Below are 15,021 nucleotides of genomic sequence, written 5' to 3' on the forward strand. Positions count from 1 at the left end.
TAGTTAAGTCCCTACACGCAGAGGACCATTTGGCTCATTTGCAGGAAACATTCGAGATTTTAAGGAAATACAACATGAAGCTCAACCCCGAGAAATGTGCTTTCGGGGTCGGTTCGGGCAAGTTCCTCGGCTTCATGGTATCAAATCGGGGGATCGAGATCAACCCCGATAAAATCAAGGCTATCGAAGACATTGCCATCGTGGACAGTGTAAAAGCCGTGCAGAGGCTAACACGACAGATTGCTGCCTTAGGCCGATTCATTTCAAGGTCGTCAGATCGAAGTCACATATTTTTCTCTCTACTCAAAAAGAAGAACGATTTCGCCTGGACCCTGGAATGCCAACATGTATTAGAGGAATTGAAGCGATATCTATCGATCCCACTACTGCTTCATACTCCAAAAGCAGACGAGAAACTTTGCTTGTACTTGGTAGTATCAGAAATCACGGTAAGTGGTGTCCTAGTTCGAGAAGAGCAAGGTACGCAAATTTTCGTTTATTATGTGAGTCGAACCTTAGGGGAAGCAGAAACTAGATATCCACACTTAGAGAAATTGGCACTTGCACTGATAAGCGCCTCTAGAAAGTTAAGACCATACTTTCAATATCACCCCATATGAGTATTAACCACTTACCCATTTCAGAATAATTTGCACAAGCCCGAACTAACAGGCCGATTGGCCAAATGGGCCGTCGAATTCAGTGGGTACGATATCGAATATCAACCCCGTACGTCCATCAAGTCTCAAATTTTAGCGGACTTCGTGGCTGATTTCACGCCAACCCTCGTACCCGAAGTCGAAAAAGAACTCTTGTTGAAATCGGGTACATCATTAGGAGTATGGACCCTTTTCACAGACGGGGCTTCAAACACAAGGGGTCTGGGCTAGGCATCGTTTTAAAGCTGCCTACGAGTAGCACTATTAGGCAATCTATCAAAACTACTTGGTTGACTAATAACGAGTCCGAGTATGAGGCCATGATTGCAGGTCTCGAGCTAGCTAAAAGCTTGGGAGCAGAAGTCATTGAAGCCAAGTGTGAGTCTTTGCTGGTGGTGAATCAAGTAAACAAAACCTTCGAAGTTTGAGAGGATAGAATGCAAAGGTATTTGGACAAGCTACATGTAACTTTGCACTGTTTTAAAGAATGGACCTTACAACATGTACCTCGAGAACAAAACAGTGAGGCCGATGCACTTGCAAATTTGGGGTCATCGGTCGAGGAAGATGATATCAACTCGGGGATTGTCGTTCCTCCAATCGGTCGAGATCCGTGATCGAGGAAGGTCATGCCGAGATAAACTCTACGAGCTTAACCTGGGATTGGAGGAATAAGTATATTGAATACTTGGGTAACGAAAAGCTCCCATCAGACCCTAAAAATTCGAGGGCCATACGAACCAAAGCTTCTCGATTCACATTGACTGCAGATGAAACATTATACCAGAGAACATTCGATGGACCTTTGGCAGTATGCTTAGGACCAGGAGACACCGACTACGTCCCACGTGAGATTCACGAGGGTACTTGTGGAAATCATTTCGGTACTGATTCATTAGTCTGAAAAATAATTAGAGCAGGATATTATTGGATCAATATTGGCAAAGATGCAAATGAGTTTGTTCGAAAATGTGACAAATGTCAAAGGTTTGCACCGATGATCCATCAGTACGGAGAGCAACTTCACTCAGTCCTATCCCCATGGCCATTCATGAAATAGAGAATGGATATCGTCGGCCCTCTGTCATCGGCCCCAGGTAAAGCTAAGTTCATTTTATTTATGACTGACCATTTCTCTAAATGGGTTGAAGCACATGCATTCGAAAATATAAGGGAGAAAGAGGTTATAGACTTCATATGGGATCATATCGTATGTCGATTTGGGATACCCGCAAAAAATAGTGTGTGACAATGGTAAACAATATATCGGCAGCAAAGTGATGAAATTCCTCGAAGACCATAAAATAAAAAGGATATTATCAACACTGTATCACCCTAGTGGGAACGAACAGGCCGAATCGACAAATAAGACTATCATTCAAAACCTAAAGAAAAGGTTGAACGACGCTAAGGGAAAATGGAGAGAAATTCTACCCGAAGTTCTTTGGGCATATCGAACAACATCAAAATCTAGTACGGGGGCAACCCCGTTCTCCTTAGTATATGGCTTCGAAGCCTTGATCCCAGTCGAAGTTGGGGAACCCAGCTCCAGGTTTCGATATACAACAGAAGAGTCAAATCACGAGGCTATGAATATTAGCCTCGAATTATTAGATGAAAAACGAGAAGCTGCTCTCGTCTAATTGGCCGCCCAAAAGCAGCGGATCGAAAGATACTATAATCGAAGAACCAATCTTCGCCATTTTAAAATTGGGGACTTAGTGCTAAGGAAAGTCACCCTCAGCACCCGAAATCCAAATAAAGGAAAACTGGGTCCAAACTGGGAAAAGCCGTATCAGGTTCTCGAAGATGTCAGTAAAGGATCCTACAAGCTCGGTATTATAAACGGCAAATAACTACCAAGCAATTGGAATGTGTCGCACCTAAAATAATACTACTGCTAAGGTACGACCCTCCCATGTTCGTTGATATTTCGAAACTAACCCTTGCAGAAGTTTGATCAGGAACAAAGATGGATCATTCAACACGAAGCCCTAAGTCTGAAAGCACGCGTTGCACTCTTTTTCCCTTAGACCGGTTTTATACCAAATGGGTTTTTCGGTAAGGTTTTAATGAGGCAACTTTTGATCGTGCTAACTTAGAATAATTCAACAGTATCCGAGGCCCCTTTACAATCGACCTCGAATACTTGGGGGGGGGGGGATTACCCCTCAAATATATCAAGTTCGATGCAAGAAAGTTACTTTATAACAACAGGGTTCCGATAGGAAAAATTGTAAGAGCCAAATGGTCAAAACGAACCATGCTCATGTAGTTGGCCCGAGCCCTGACACAAAACATGAACACATGTATAATGACTTACAAAAGTAAAATTTCTTATATACCGATATCTTATATCCAAGAAATAATTCCTCTATTTCGAGATTTATTACGCAAACAGGCTCAAGGGCCGAACATTACTTTGAGTGCGAATCACTCACTCGACCACTAAGCCTATGGGCTACTCTTATTTCGAGTTCGAGCAAACACTCACTTGACCATTAAGACTACGTGCTACATTACTTCGAGTTCGAATCACTCACTCGACTACTAAGCCTACGGGCTACTCTTATTTCGAGTTTGAGCAAACATTCACTCGACCATTAAGACTACGTGCTACATTACTTCGAGTTCGAATCACTCACTCGACTACTAAGCCTACGGTCTACTCTTATTTCGAGTTTGAGCAAACATTCACTCGACCATTAAGCCTACGGGCTACATTACTTCGAGTTCGAATCACTCACTCGACTAATAAGCCTACGGGCTACTTTTATTTCGAGTTCGAGCAAAAACTCACTCGACCATTAAGCCTACGAGCTACATTACTTCGAGTTCGAATCGCTCACTCAACTGATAAGCCTACGGGCTACTCTTATTTCGAGTTCGAGCAAACATTCACTTGACCATTAAGCCTACGGGCAACATTACTTCGAGTTCGAATCACTCACTCGACCACTAAGCCTACGGGCTACTCTTATTTAGAGTTCGAGCAAGCACTCACTCGACCATTAAGCCTACGGGCTACATTACTTCGAGTTCGAATCACTCACTCGACTACTAAGCTTACGGGCTACTCTTACTTTGAGTTCGAGCAAAATCTCACTCGACCATTAAGACTACGGGCTACATTACTTCGAGTTCGAATCACTCACTCGACTAATAAGCCTACGGGTTATGTCACTTCGAGTTCGAGCAAGCACTCACTCGACTACTAAGCCTACGGGCTACTCTTATTTCGAATTCGAGCAAACACTAACTCGACCATTAAGCCTACGGGCTACATTACTTCGAGTTCAAATCACTCACTCAACTACTAAGCCTACGTGCTACTCCTATTTCGAGTTCGAGCAAATACTCACTCGACCATTAAGCTTGCGTGCTACATTACTTCGAGTTTGAATCACTTACTCGACTAATAAGCCTACGTGCTACGTCACTTCGAGTTCGAGCAAGCACTCACTCGACTATTAAGCCTACAGGCTACTCTTATTTCGAGTTCGAGCAAACACTCACTCGACCATTAAGCCTACGAGCTATATTACTTCGAGTTCGAATCACTCGCTTGACTAATAAGCCTACGGGATACATCATCTCGAGTTTGAGCAATCAATCACTCGACCATTAAACCTACGAGATACATTACTTCGAGTTTGAACCACTCACTCGACTAATAAGCCTACGGGCTACACTACTTCAAGTTTAAGCAATCACTCAACTCGACTACTAAAGCCTATGAGCTACCTTATTTCGAGTTTGAGCAAGAACTCACTCGGTTATAAAGGCTACAAGATCCAAATTCGATCAAATTGCCTAAAGCCTTATAAAAACCTTCATGAGGCATGAATGAAACAAAATCTTCTCAAGGCAGAGAATAAAACAGAGGCGAGTCAGGAAAAGAAAAGATCTTTATATAAACAAGAATATTTACAATGTCCGAACAAGACGCTACACAAAAAACCAAAATTAAAACTAAGGGCTAAATTTCTTGGTTATCTACGGGGGCAGTCTCTTCTCCATCAGGCTCCTCCCTGCTCTCGGACCCACTCTTGCTCCTATCATCGCCATCATCATTATCATTATCACCATCATCACCATTGGAGGCCAAGGCTTCAGCATCGGCTTGAAGCTCTTTAGCTCTTTTTATCTCTTCCGTGAGATCGGAACCTCGAGCATGAATCTCTTCAAGGGTGTCCCTCCGAGATCGGTATTTAGCGAGTTCGACAGCCCAATGTGCTCGAGTGTTGGCGGTCTCGGCTGCCTCTCTTGCTTGTACCTAAGTAGCTTCAGCATCCGCCCAATAGATGGCCACTAATACATCCGCATAGGACTTTACTTTTTCGGCATCAGATTTGGCCTTGGCAAGTTCGGAGGCCAACCGAGCCTTGAGTTCCTCTATTCTTCTTGCTTGAACCAAGCTTTTCTCCTTCATGCCTTGAAATTGGCTTGCAGTCGATGACAATTGGGCCCGAATAATTTCTTTTTCTGCAGCAAGACGGTCCATACCATTTTTCCATCCCATGGTCTCCGCCCTTATTATATCAACTTCCTCACGAAGCTACCCGATCGTCTCGAGTTTCTGCTGCAGCTGTGAGATAGAAATATTAGCCTCCAATCCTGAATCAAGCCCATGAGTTCTTAATATTATCATTATCTGCTCGGTCAGGTCAGTCTGGTCTTGATGAGCCTTGGCCAACTCAGCTCGAAGGCCTTTGATTTCTTCTTCCCTTTGCCCGGAAAGGAGTTTAAGGGCGTTCCTCTCCTCCGTAACCCGTCGGAGGTCAGCCTCGAACCGATGCAGCTCAGCTCGAGACCGAGAACATGCTTCTCAATGAACTGCCACGGCCTGCGAAGAAAGAAGAAAAGAAGTTAGAAAAGAATAGCAAACATAAAAGTAATATCAACTAAGAGAGTTAAAGCTTACCCGATTCAGAGCTTGCTGCACTTCGGAGAAAAGGCCTGACATATCACTAGGGCCAGTAGCGTCCTCGACCCCAGTAAACAAATCATAGAAGGGGTCCTCCCCTTCATGAAACGGGCTCATCTCGAGGGCCCCCAAAGCTTGGGTTTCCCGAATCTCCCCTTCGAAAAAGGCAGGGAGAGTGGGCGAGTCTCCGATTACTATTGCCCCAAACGACTCGCTTGGGGCGTTCTCCTCAGTTCGGAGAGCTTCAGGACCGGCCCCTTCCGATATACCCACAGATTGTTGACTTCAGTTGGAAGAATCCTCGATCTCTAATGATTCGGGGACTCTGCCTGAACCTTCCTTCGATATCTCCTCAGTCCAAGGCGGAGCCTTATAAATCACCATCGATTCAGCTGCCTTTGGGGCATCGATGGCTTTCTTCATTCGGGCCACCAGCACGGACCCGTCGTTTTCTTCTTCTTCTCTGTCTTCATCCCTTAATTGCAGAATTGATTCTACGGTCAAAGGAATGATATTCTTCCTCGGCTTATGAGCCATCCTCGTCTTCGGTTTTAGATCTTCGGAAGTGGAGGCCCTTTTTCTCTTAATATCCTTCACCGGCTTTGGAACGGAGGCCGAAGCCTCTTCCTCCATGGACGAGGGCCTCAAAATCGCATCTTTGCCCACACCTATATACAGGAAAATTTATTTAAGTATATGGAAAGCATCTCGTTCGAACTACCAAAGATACGAGAGAGGGGCTTACTATGATTTTTGGCCTCCCATCGGCCCTTAGACAAATCACGCCATGAGCGCTCGGCGTAGGTGGAGGTCAAAGCTAGATCCCATACCCAGTTCTTGAGGTCGAGAACTGCACCGGGTATCCAAGGAACCGCTGCATCACAAAAAGGGGATATCGGTGAGAAAAGAAATGGAGGGACAAAATAGTTGGAGATAACAACAGAATTATACTTACGCTTCATGTTCCACTCCTCGGGAAAATGCATCTTTTCAGTCGGAATCAGGTCCGAAGTCTTTACTCAAATGAACCTGCCCATCCAGCCTCGATCCTTGTCCTCGTCTATGCTCGAGAACAGAACCTTGGTAGCCCGACGCTGAAGTTCTATTAACCCGCCTCGAAAGAGGTGAGGGCAGTACAATCGGATGAGATGGTCGAGGGTAAAAGGCATCCCCTCGATTTTGTTCACGAAGTAACAGATCAAAATAACGATCCGCCAAAAAGAAGGATGGATCTGGCCTGGGGTTATTTGGTATTGACGGCAGGAATCAATAATAACAGGGTCGAGGGGACCTAACATGAAGGGGTAAGTATACACACTTAAAAACCCTTTCACGTAAGTGGTGATATCTTCTTCAGAAGAAGGGATTATTATTTCTTTGTTCTCCCAATTGCAATCTTTCTTTAACTGTTCGAGGTGCCTCTCGGTTATCGAACACATATACCTCGATACTGGATCACATCGGTGGGGAACCGACGAGCCTTTATCGACCTTAAACTCAGAGGTAAGAACACACGCCCCAGGAACGCACTCCTCAGGCCGTGGCTCCACTGGTGTTTTGTTGGCGGCGGGCTGTGAAGAAGAAGCTTTCTCTTTCTGAGGAATAATTTTTGATGTTTTCGCCATTTGTTTATTTAAAGATCGAAAAAAGAAGGGGGTAACAAAGATTTGGTATTTTTGAAGAGAGATTTAGCAGTAGAAAACGCAGAAGGAAAATTTTACAGACTTACAGATGAATTCAGAAGGTGCAAGAAAGAAGTTAGAAAATTTAGAGTTTGGAGATGTAAAAGTGATTAAAAGTGAAAAAAGGGGTTATTTATAGGTAGAGCAATGGCAGTTCAATTTCGATAATGGCCGACCATCGTCTGACACGTATTAAATGCCTAGGTAAACTGAACCGACGGGACAACTATCACACACGCCATGATCGGACTCGATGCAAACGTCAGTATATATCTAATCGTACCGTTGAAAAATCATGTCGTTTCTCGCTACATCCTTCCCAAGAAACGAGGGGACTATCTGTATACGGTCAAAATCGGTTAGTCCTTCGTACGAACTGGTCGAAATAATAATGCATTGGATCGAAGATCAGGTTGAAGTCCGAAGTCAGGTCATCAAGCTTCGAGCCCTAGGGACCGATCAATGTCGAGCTCGATATCATTATCGAGCTCGAATCCAAATCGAACTATGATGAAGTTATCGAGCTTACGAGGCAGAGACCGATCAACACTGTCCCCGAATTAATACAAGGCTCCGAATCAGAATCGAGCTTGAGTACTGATAGAGAGCTCGAGTCGATGTCGAGCTCGAGTCAATATCGAGCTCATAGACAAGAGTCGTTGCAACCGCACTAGAGGAGAGAATCCTGGCAGGAATTATGGAAAAACTGATTTATCATGGGTCTCCTACTATGTATTTTTAATTATATCTAAAGTAGGATCCCTCCACTATAAATGAGATAATTATTATTTCTGTAAGATACCATGTTTCTATATACATTGTAACTGAGATATCATACAACCACATATTGAAGAGTTATCCTTTTTTGGTTTGATAGATTGATTCATCTTGCTTAATCGATAAATCATCTTCTTTTCAACTTTGCTTATTTTTCATTCTTTGCAATCAATATTCGATATTTCCATTTTACTCTTACGATTTGTGTCAAGTTATACCACATACACTTAGAACTACGTACAAATTCAACTCTATCCGTTTTTCGGATAAACAGTTTGAACAAAGTATCAAGTATTGTTGTTAAAGACTTACAATTTTGATTTTGGTTTGAAACCCTTGGAAAATTTGAAGATTACTTAATTTCAATTTCAGAAGAAGTACGTTGAGATAGTAGCTTGTTTGACTAATTTACTTTGAGAAGCATTCTAATTAATTACTTATAGAATAACAATTTGTGTCTAGCCAGAATTACCTTCCCCCCCCCCAAAATTATGTTGATTTGAATCATTTTTTTTCTACTTCACCACGAATAGTACCGTATATGGAATAAACCAAAAGCCCGTAATGAGAATATATATTCCGGCAATTAATGTTAATATTTCAGATTGAATTATTGAAGGAGTTGAGAATCATTAGACTTGGATTATTGCATTATTGGTAGCCGTAGCAGGTAGTAGTTTATATTCTATTTTACGTTTTTGTAAACTCCTAGCAGTTGACAATAGTAAACATTGTTTGAAATCAGTTGAAAGCGACGCAATCTTTTTTGGCTGGATAGACTAACGCAGCTCCTACCTAATGAATTTAAATGTGTCGATTCCCAAGTTCTTGAGTCGTGACCATTCGCGGCGTCGAATAGCCAAATTGCAATTACTTTCTTTTGCTAGTGAAGGTTTTGAAGACTTATAGCTGGTAACTTCTCATGCACATAATTTTTGTGGTCTTACGTATGTATGTCATGATATTCTTATGGTTAAAAAAATAAAGTTATTGAGTATAAAATAAAAATTTAAGATTAAATTACTTCCAAATAACTATGATGGCCTCGATTTTGATCTTGAATTTTTCACAAAATGTCACGATCTAGTAAAAGAAAAAGAGAAATGGACACAGTTCGATGTGCCACCGCACAGTTCGATAGCATCAAGATTATTGCCACTGATGTGCTTCACCAGATATAATGCGGAGATCGCCAAAAAGTCTTGATAGATACTGCCGAGCACAGTAAAGAATAGACCCTCCTTATTCGAGTCCGGAATCAAAGTGCGGTTCTTTTGAACTCAAACGATATAAATAGGTAAAAAAAAAAACTGGGTACCGTTTTATATATAGCGTAGTTATTCACCGCGCTATACCTTAACGGCACGTTTGTCCGTTAAGGTATAGCGCGGTTATTCACCTCACTATATTTGAACTAAAAAACGGTGGGCTGTATAGTGAATACATGTGCTATACATATATAAAAACGCGGGCCTCCATCTTCCCCGACCAGAAAACCAGTGCCCTCCCCCTTTCCCCATTCCAGCGGTCCACCTCCATTTTTAAAGAAAAAAACCTCAGTGGAGCCCACCCGTCCCACAAAAAGTGCATCTTCTCGGTATTGTAGCAAGCTAACACCGGATCTAAGGCGTTATCGCGTAGGGGATTGCTTGTTTCGGCCCCCAAATCATCAAATCTTTACCTTTCAAAAAATTTTAAATCAAGGTATTCCGACTTACTTTTTGTTAAAACTCATGTATAAAAAATACGTATTAGTTATTTTTTACTATGATCTATGTTTTTTCGTGATTGTTTTGTGATTTAATTAATTTGTTATTTTTTATCCGGATTAGATTATTATTGTGGTAAAAAATTAGTAAAATAGATAAATTATTATTTTATGAATAATTAATGTTATTAATTGTTATAAAAAATGTTTATAAGTTATTTTTTACTGTGGTATATATTACACTCCATGTTTTCATACGTAAAAGTACGCCATAAGTAAATTGATGAAAGCTCGAAAATGAGATATTACATCCCGCATTTTCATACGTTAAAGTTTCGTCGTAAGTTAATCGATGTAAGTTCGGGAATGAGATTATTTTGAGATTATAAGCATTATGTTATTTCAAATAAGTAATGAGTAAATTCGTGAAGGTGAGAGGGTAAGCAAATCAAAGAAAAGTTTGTCGAAGTTTGACATTTTAGGATAAAATACGGTACAAGCTATAATACCCCGTATTTATGGACTAGTACCGTACAAAATACCACAAGACCATAATAGTAAGGTGTATAAGGTATATTAAAAGTGAGTAGTATTTTAAGTAATTTGAGATAATTCTTAATTATGTGGTTAATTAATAATTTTGGTGGGGAATTAGCTAATATTGGATCTTGGATAATTAATGATTTTGGATAAGTTTGGTATACCTTCCCAAATGTGGCAGCAAGTGACAAGGATAAAAGACCTAACATTATGACTCTTATATATGAGTGAAAGGTGGCACTATATATATATATATATATATATATATATATATATATATATATATATATATATATATATATATATATATATATATATATATATATATATATATATATATATATATTATGTGGCTTAGTCACCTTGCAAGGTGGGGCCCACAAACCCACAAATATAAGGGTCTTCTTACCTCATTAAGGGATGTATGTTGCTAAAGTAACGATGGAATCTCTTTAACTCACAAAAATGGAGATGTTTTACATCTATCAAGCAACGGATTTTCAGATAAAAGAAGTTATACTACGTAATGTTATAGCAATGGGATTTTGCGATAATAAGGAAGTACTGTACAATCTTTCTCAAGAATATCATACGGAGTTTTCCCTACTCCGATCTTTCTTTCACGTGTTTCATCGCAATTAACGTGTGTTAGAGAGATTGTCAAGAGAATCGACTCAGGTATGTTAAGGCTATCTCTTCTTTCTTTTGGCATGATCTATACGACACAAACGAAACGAGCAAATGCACAATTTTCATAAATGACTCTATTCATAGAAATACTAGAGATGCTTATGTTCTTTATTCCCCATGTGTCATATTATTCTATCATCTGTTCATGGGTCTTAGAAAATACGTAAATTGATAAAGTTTATTTCATGACTTTAATCAAAGGCATAATGGTCCTATTATGTTCTGAGAGATTTTATTGACGTATTTCATATGTATTTCAATCATTTATACATGTATATTGACCCATGACCAGATGACGTTATATACGCGTATATATGTATATTATATGTATATGGGATATGGAAAAAGGTTACGACGTTATATACTTACCACCACCTAATCAGCTGGTATACGTTGATGATTTACCCACAGTGGCCGAGATGATATGATGGGATGCCCTCAGAGGCTTGATGATATTATGAACGTATATACCCATGCATGGTATGACATTTATATGCATATGCATGATATTATAATATTAAATGATTCACAGAGCTATTCAGATATACATGTTGAGTCTTTTACTCCATGTTTCTCTCATGTCTATTGTTTACTGATTTTCATTCCTTACATACTCGGTACATTATTTGTACTGACGTTCCTTTTGCCCGGGGATGCTGCGTTTCATGCCCGTAGGTCCCGATAGACAGATCGAGAGTCCTCCAAGTAGGCTATCAGCTCAGCAAAAGATGTTGGTGCGCTCCATTTGCTCTGGAGTTGCTTATTTGGTCAGTATGATTTAGACGTATATTGTTTGGTATGGTGGGGCTCTGTCCCAACCTTTATGTTAAGTATGTACTCTTAGAGGCTTGTAGACAGATGCTATGTATACGGATACTTGTATGGCCTTGTCGGCCTATGTTTTAAGTATATAATGGATCACATTGGTCTTATAGCGTATGTGAAAGATATTAGTTTCTATATAAGGTTGGGTCGTTCTATGTCGGGTATTCCCTCATGCTTACTCTATTTATCTCATGACGCCCCTTCTGGCCTACTTACCTATGATGATGTAATAAGAAAGATACATTACGTTGGTACTCGGTTGAGTAAGGTACCGGGTGCCCGTCGTGGCCCATCGGTTTGGGTCATGACAAAAGTGGTATCAGAGCAGTTCTGTCCTAGGGATTCTACAAGCCGTGTCTAGTAGAGTCTTATTTATGGGTGTGTTATGCACCGCACTTATAAGTAAGAGGCTACAAGGCATTTTGGACTGTATCTCTTTCTTCTTACTCTAGATCGTGTGGTAGAGCTCAGTTGTAAGAACTAAATTTCCTAAACTCTATCCTATTCATAATACGACGATGCCTACATCCAGAAAGACGGTTGGTAAGAGATATAGCTGTGGAAGAGTTGAGTCAGAGGAACTCGATTTTTCATGATGCTTATGATGAGTAAATGTGAGGTCTTCAGCAGATCATGTGTGTACTAAGATGTGTAAAACTTCTTGATAAGGATCCCTAAGGCAAAAATATCTATTCACTCTTATGGTAAAAAGGAATAAGAGAATCAGAAGGTACATACATGTTTCAGCAAGTAAAAGAAGCAATATGAAAAAGGGTACGAGCTACCCAGCTAATGAAGATTATCGCAGAGGAATATAAGCTTTTTGAGTTACCTTCAACAATAACAGAGGTATGTACAATTGGCCACACCCATCTCATTTATGCCCTATGGGGGCTAACAGAATTAGTATAAGAGAAGGCAGGATGTCAGGATCTAGCTGGGGTTAGGGTAACCCAAAATGGTGGATGGATTGTTAGCGTTAGCTGACATTTCCGAAGGATATTGCAAATGTGCTAATAGATCTCCTTTTGAGACACCCAGAGGAACTCTAAAATAGTACAGTTAGATATGAATACTACAAAGATAGGCACTGGAAGCCTTGAAGGGATAAATATTACCTTAGTGTGGTTCCCGTCCCTAGTAGAGAGAGAATGTTAGGCAATTCGAAGAGCAAATGGATGGAGCAAGGGGAGCTAAAAGCAAAAGAATGTCTTGTTCAAGTTTTCAGAATAAAGTGATAGACATAGATGTTAGTGGAAAATAAGAAGAGAGTTAATGAAGCATTATTAGTAAGATGTGATACATGGATGGCAACGGTAGATAAAAAATATAACAGTATTATAGAGTTTATAGTCAAGTGAAGGAAAAGACGAGAGGTGACAGGCCTTGAGACAACAAAAGAGTATAGGCCATAAAGTTATATTCTCATTTCGAGAAATAAGTTCGTGACTCCAACGTGATTACCAAAAGGAAAAATAAGACCCCAGAGTAATAATAAATCAGCATGGACTGATGAACAAGATAAACTAAACATGAACTAGGGACTGAGTAATAGTCGGCATATGAGAATTTCAGAGATTGTGTCCCGGCGATAATAGAATGGACGACAGAAGAATACCCTGTAAAGGTCATTTAGGAAGACGCTTCCCTAAAGCAAGCAAGGTGAGTAAAGTTAAGCTTAAGGGACTGTATGTGCCAGTTACACTAAGTGTCACCCTCGCGAGTGAGGAATTTCGTTATCCTTGGTACAGAAGGATTACCGCGAGGCGAGTAAGGATCATTGATGATGTGAAAAGATGACAAAGATGAGAAGGTAAAACATCTATACGTAGATCATCGTAGCACTAAATCTTAGTGCTCCCCTAAAGGGGGGAATATGGAGTGATGTGGCATTAAGTCCGGATTAAGTGGTTATAGTAACTATGGAATGGTAAAGGAAGAATGCGATAAAAATGAGAAAGGGATGAAATTGCACTTATTCAAATCCTACAGATATGCACCGATTCTAGAACATTATGCAAACACGATGTCAAGGAGAGGAAGTAAGGGTTCCTGACCGAGATGTTATTGGTAGATAAGGAGCCAGTGCGGGACGTAAGTTAAGATAAGGAAAAAACCCAAGAAAGATTACACGGAATATTGATATGAGAATGGGCCAACGAGTAGTTGGTAGTTGATTCAGGAAGAGCCTAGTTATGGCTAGATAAGAAGATACAGACAAATCAACAAATCATGCAAGATAAACATAGTGCACCCCAACACGGGGAATTCAGTCTCACAGATATGACATCGTGATCCTTGAGAAATATTTAGATAGGAGTTCGGGTAGTTAAAGGTACCGTATGAATGTTACGGAAATAAAAGAGAGTCTCACCGGGAAGATAGTTAAAACTACAATTCAGGAGCAACCGTACGAGCACATGAGTGTGGAAATAAGTAACTACGGATAATTATAGGCGGGGAAGAACATCAAAAATTCCGTCAAGTATACGATGTGATAAGCTTGTAACTTTACAAGAGCTAGAAGGTCTCCCTAAATACTACAACGAAAGACTAACTGAGGAAATAAGGAAGAAGGCTTCAACCTAAGCACAGTGACCAAAAAAGGAAATGGTCTTGTAACAACAGCCTCACAACAACATTGTATGCACTCCATAAGGAAGTGGCACCTAGCATGGCTAATGAGCGGGAAATGAAACCAAAAGTAATATTTGAGACCATATGAATTGCATAAAATTCCGACATGCATGAGAACTAAGATAAGCTAAGTATGCACGCAACAAGGGGGCAGAAAAACCAGGAAAAGTAATTGCTTACGTTTAAAGAAAGCTGAGATGGAACAAAAGGAATTATTCGATCAATGATCCAAATTTAGTTACTTTATGAATGCACTCAAGATTTCGGAGTATTATCCATGCAGCATGTATGTTGACTTACAGCTGTAGAAGACTCTGGTATAAGTTGAAAGAAAGAATTGAGTCCATGTCATAGACAAAGGATTGAATTGTTAGAAGATTGTATCATGGATATTCCATAGCGCCCATGAAAGGCTAAAGTAATAGCTAAATATCAGGAGTCGCAGATCGAAGATAGCTTAAGCCTACACGAAGGCTGATCAGAAGGAAGAAGAAACTAAAGAGTTATATCAACCAAGTAAATCAGGAGTTTGATTATTGGACCCAAAAAATTATAGAAATCGTGATTGAGAACATT

This window comes from Nicotiana tomentosiformis, chromosome 7 (assembly GCF_000390325.3).
Source record: "Nicotiana tomentosiformis chromosome 7, ASM39032v3, whole genome shotgun sequence".
In the NCBI taxonomy this organism is placed as follows: Eukaryota; Viridiplantae; Streptophyta; class Magnoliopsida; order Solanales; family Solanaceae; genus Nicotiana; species Nicotiana tomentosiformis.